General features: G+C 40.0%; 1 non-coding gene across 1 annotated transcript; it reads left to right on the top strand.

The window, feature by feature from the left end:
* The first annotated feature begins 4363 nt into the window (after positions 1-4363).
* Trnat-ugu (transfer RNA threonine (anticodon UGU)) lies at positions 4364-4437 on the top strand. The gene has a single exon. It is a non-coding gene; the product is annotated as a tRNA-Thr (tRNA).
* Positions 4438-5902: the final 1465 nt, after the last annotated feature.

The raw sequence follows: 5902 nt of genomic DNA on the forward strand, positions 1-5902 counted from the left end.
TTGTACGACACTATCCCTCCTACACTGAAAGGGGGAGACACAGGAAATTATAGGATTTTTGAAACATGTAGCTATTAAGGTAATTTTGAAGCTAGGCATACGAAACTTTGTATCTGGTTTCTAGGTCAGAAATAAAGAAATATGTGTTCCATTATTACTGGGAATGAAGTGAAATAGCGGGTGAACATTTTATTTTGAGATAAATAATTATGGAAGAACTATGAAAGTATTTTTAAGGCTACATCTACGAAAATTGGTATTTGACTTCAAGGTTACAAATAAGAAAATACGTGTTTTAGTGTTTTTGGAAGTTCAACCCCTAAGGGGATGAAATAGAGTGAGCTGGTGCGTTTCTGGCGCCAGTTTCCATCGATCGTTGCTTCGATCTTTGAGTCGCGGTCCAGAGGACACTGCTCCCTAAGCGACTGTAGTAGTTCTCTGCACGGAACCACATCGGGCTTACCGCGCTTACACTGGACACAGTTGCCAACAAATCTCCTGACATCGCGATATAGGTTGGGCCAAAACATGTGTTCCCGAACTCGGTTCTAGGTCTTGTATAGCGCCAAATGACCCCGACCACCGAATCGTGGATATATCATGCTAACTCGTTCCTGTGGAATAGAGACCTTCTCTTCACCACGGTTGTCTCCCCCTTTACACAAGAGCCCCCCGCCCCCCCGAAGGCAACAGGGCAACAGCCAGTAACGACGTCGCCATCCGCCTACTGCTTCCTATTCGGTCCCCACCTGGGGTCCACAGCCTGTTTGCCGGCTGAGTCGCAGAAGAAACCGGGTGTCTCGGAGAGAAGGAAATTCGCTCCAAGATCCGGCTCCACGTGGCCCTTGCCTTCCCCAGACTCTCCCGCGAACATACGGCTAAGAGCGTCGCCAATTCATTGTCTCTGCCCCTAATGTGCGGAACCTGGAGATAAATCTTGTCATCTTAACTTCGGCATGACTTTTAGCGAACTTATTAATCAAAGTTTAAGGGCTGGCACTGGGCAAGTAACTGACGGAGGCTCATTTGTTTCAGTTCAGTTGTAATGCTCACCTGTTCTCCAGATAAGGTTGTGTAGTATATGTCTCAGAAAACTCTCTACCCTTGATGTGTGTTGTGTTAGAGATAATTGGCAGCGGTCGACGCTAGCATACTGGGAACAGAGCACCACGGCGGCAGAGAGATGTTTAAGGCCATGTCCTCTCCTTTACATCTTCGGTTATGTTGTCACTTTCGCGTGATTCCATCGTTCCGGTGGAGAACTATAGCATCCAAAGTTCAATTGCATTGTCAAGTTGAGTACATTTCTATGTCACTCCCTGTCTCGTGGATCTCTCGTATTGATTTGAATCCTTGGTCTGCTCGCGTCTATCGCCAATTCACACGAAATATTGAAGCAACCTTATTTTAAGGGAATTGTCATATGGTCATGTTCTAGTTGTAATCATTCTAAGAGTATTGTTGATTAATCAATTGAGTAAGTAAATTTGAAGGTCGGTTTGGTCAAAATTAAAGTACCTCCTTAATTGCTTTAATCATTTGTATATAGTTTTGTTATGGAAAGTTGGGTAGCCAAACGTTAAAAAATCTGTTTCTTAGGCTTAATCTGTTTCTCTGCTGATTGGAAGTAATGAGAGTTCTGCTGCGCATTCTATGCACATTTGTACTATTTAAGTAAAGCCTTACCTAAGTATATTTACCTAGTCATATCCAAATTTGAAGTTTAACGGGTCTTGTTCCACGTAAAGAAATTTATTTACTATTTGTCCATCTGATCTGGCCTTATAAGGCAATCTCTTGTATTTTTGTGATTGTGATTTTATAATGCTTTTGATTGTAATAAAATGTGTAGCAACTACAACGGATTACTATTGTGATTTTGGTGTCTCACTACCACAATCCCATTACATAGAGGATGAAATGTTTCATGAAATATTTAATTATGAAAGCATTTTTAAAGCTAAATATATTTAAACCTGAATTTGGCTTCTCGGTTGAAGTAAAAATAAAAAAAATTACATGTCTCACTGTTTTTGATACATTCAATTCATAGGGAGGGGGAATATAGGATGAAATGTTTTATGAAAATAATTCAGTGTGAAAGAATTTTTAAAGATAAATCTATGGAAATTCTGTTATTGAAATATACGTGTTTCACTGTTTTTGGAACTACAACCTCCAAGGAGATGCGATAGGGGCACATGTATCCACTCACTCATCGCCTTCCAGCCCAACCTGCAAAGTATACAGACTTGAAATTTGATGAAGGTGTAAATATTACGCTGAAAGCACCATTTAAGAAGAGATTTTTCGAAATTCCACTCCTAAGGGGGTGAAATATGGGTTGAAAAGTTTTTTTTTAAAAAAAAATGTCCCTATGTCACTGTTGAAGCTAGAACTACAAAACTACGAAAATTGACATTTGGTTTCTCAGCCAGAAACAAAAAAAAAGGTTTTTATCATTTTCCGAAATTCTTTCATTTGGGGGGGGGGGGGATAGAATAAATAGTGAAGGTTTTTTGAAAATAAATCATTATTAAAGAACTACTAAAGCATTGTTAAAGTTACATCTATGAAAATAGGTAATTGACTTCTCAGTTGGATGTAAAAAGAATGTGTTTCGTTGCTTTTGGAAATTTAACTCATTAATAGCGTGAAATAGGGGATGAAAAGTTTTATGAAATATTTCACTATGAAAGCATTTTTAGAATTAAATGGATGAAGATTTGAATTTGGCTCCTTGGTTCTAAATAGAAGAATACATGTTTAATTGTTTTTGAAAACCTAACTCCTAAAGGGTGTGAGATGTTTCTCAAAATGGTTCATTATGAAAGCATTACTAAATATATCTGACAATTCGTATTCGGCTCCTCTGTTAGAATTTTTAAAAACTATGTGTTTCAGTGGTTTTGGAACTTCGATAGTAAGGGGATGAAAATTTTAATGAAATATTTATTGCGTTATATTAAAATATGTTAAATCTGCATCTATGAAAACCGGTATTTCACTTCTCAGTTATATAAAAGAAATATGTGTTGCGGAGTGAAAGATTCTATGGAGATATCACCACAAGAATACAAACGGCTTGATTAACAAAAACCTTCGACTCCAGCTGTCGGCATTGTTTTTTGGTCATTCAGTAAAAGACCATGCTTCAATGGCGTTAGGTTTAGAAAGTGTTGCAGTTTATAAAAGACATAAAAAAACGATTAAAGAAAAAAAAATCTTTGAAGACCATAAACGGTCTACGCAAGTAAAGAAGCGAATGATAAGTTAGCTCTTTATGCAAATGAGTTGGTCACTTTAAGTTAAGAGACATGTCATGCACCAGGAACCAAATATTATAGTTGCTACGATTGGCTAACGGAAAAGTTTTGCAGAATCACGGGAAATCACTTCTGCAAGTGGCTGAGAATCTCGTAATGGATAAAAATTCTGTACTGAGAATTCCAAGGTGGGAGATGCAAATTCCTCGATTAGGAATTGTTAATCCACATGTGAAACCTGAGTACATAATCCCTGTGACATTTTATCAACGGTGTTCCATAGGGACAGGTTCTCATCCAAAAAGTTCGAAAATTCTATTTCTTTGTAGTTGCATTTTTTTTAAGGTGTACTTGTCCAGACTCTTGGAACGGAAAGGTTTTTTTTTTTTTTAATCCGTGCTTTAAAAAAGTTTCTACAGCCCATTGTTTGAAGCAGTGTCACGACTGCCATGAGCCGCGCGGGGTATCCGCCATCTCTCAAACGCCTTGTCACTGTTCGCGCGGCTCCCCCCGTTGGAGGTTCGAGTCCTCCCTTGGGCATCATTGTGTGTGTTTGTTGTCCTTAGCATAAGTTAATGTAAGTAGTGTGTAAGCACAGGGACTGATGGTTCAAATGGCTCTGAACACTATGGGACTTAACAATTGAGGTCATCAGTCCTCTAGAACTTAGAACGACTTAAACCTAACTAACCTAAGGACATCACACACATCCATACTCGAGGCAGGATTTGAACCTGTGACCGTAGCGGTCGCACGGCTCCCGACTGAAGCGCCTAAAACCGCTCGGCCACATAGGCCGGTCTATCATGTATTCTAGAGAAGCTGCCCGGTCGTCAGTGGCGCCTGATCTTTCGAGAACAGTTACTATCTTCATATATATGGTTAAACGTTACCCAGCCATTGACCTTCGTCTGTGCGAATGCGCACAGATTGCCCGAAATCTTACGGGAATCGTCACCTTAGTGTGGGCCAGTATTGAGTGGATGGGCAAATACCTATTACGTACATTACGTTTGTGGATTGTGGACGGTTGGGAATGTGAGTCTCACGGGAATCGTGCAAGGGATAAATGCCTGCAGTCGCGGTATTCATCTGTGTCCTCGGTGGCTCAAATGGATAGAGCGTCTGCCATGTAAGCAGGAGATCCCGGGTTCGAGTCCCGGTCGGGGCACACATTTTCAGCTGTCCCCATCGAAGTATATCAACAACACCTGTCGGCAGCTGAGGGTTTCAATTAACTATCAATTGTGAAGGGGATTCGAAGAACCCTTTGCAGGCACTTAAATGTGATTTGCAGAGTATCCATATAGATGTAGATCAAAGCTCGTCCCGTGACGCACGTGCACAAAATGATTCATACTGCACAATGCATGCAAACATACTCGCCGATAACACTGACGAATAACGAGTGCTGCATATCCAGGTTAGACAGATCGGCTTTTCCTGCCAAGAAGAACAGGGAGTTGCTATCTAGGAACAATTCCAGCCAGAGGAAGGGTTGAAAAGTGCTCCTTGGATTGCACACTAAACGTAAATAACGAAAATGCATTTTTGGTAAAAATTGGACAAAGCATAATCCTGTGCTCTCCGTATTGCATTAGCCGTTTTGAATATTGAAAATCTTACTGCAGATTCGTGTTCAGCGACATTAAAAATATACATGTAACCCTCAGTTCATGCAAATCGAAGTAATAATATAACTAAAAGGTTTCCCTAGACGTTGAACTCTTTTTTTTTTTTTTTTTTTGGAGAAACAATTTTCTCAGAACGGCATGCAGCATTAACTAAAAATGGTTCAATCTCTTAACTTCTACCTCTGACCCAGAAAAGTAAACACTTTTCTTAGGAGCTTGTACCTATAATATATGACACTGATTAATATTAAGTAATTTTTGTGAAGGCATAAGGAGTGAAATAAACCACCCAAAAAATCGAACTCAGAGTTCGAATTAGTACCGTATCGTTAAATTTACGGTTGTTTCATTGCGGTTAGGTATGCGCTCCCATAAATTTTATGTAATATCGACTGATGTTTTCCATTTTCAATTTCAGAGAAGTAATTTAGTATCAACTGATGTCATCCATTTTTGATTTCAGGTAACATCTGAGAGGCCACACTGCACGCAGTCCGCGTGATCAAATCATAATTGCGGGTGCCATTTTTTTTTACTGAAAATCTAAAATAAAGCTCACAGTATGATCACTCGTAACTCCCAAACAGATCCTTCAAGTGTATTTTCACTGTCTCAAAAAAAATATATATAACATTTTTTGCTCATTTGAATGAGAACCTGGCCGTAATGCCGGAATATAGTCACTAGATTTTTTTCGGAGACGCTGTACGTTCGCGAGAAGAATTTCGTTCTGCGCGTGTCGATGGACATTCTACAGATATTACTGTTTGTGTGTTTGTGTACTACTCAGTCGTGCCATTCGAGTGTACATCTTTGCATAGTTTTCCTTTGACGGTGTAAACAGTGTTCGGCTCAGTTGCTAACTGGCCAGTTGAGTGGTTCCGAAGTTGTCGGATGTGCGGTGCGTTCTGTCTGCTAGGATAACAACAGACAACAGACTGGCGTGGTGCGATGGCAGAAGCAGACACTGAAGGAGCTAGCTGTTGGGACGCCAGCGAACAA

Source organism: Schistocerca gregaria, unplaced genomic scaffold (genome assembly GCF_023897955.1).
Source record: "Schistocerca gregaria isolate iqSchGreg1 unplaced genomic scaffold, iqSchGreg1.2 ptg000097l, whole genome shotgun sequence".
NCBI lineage: Eukaryota > Metazoa > Arthropoda > Insecta > Orthoptera > Acrididae > Schistocerca > Schistocerca gregaria.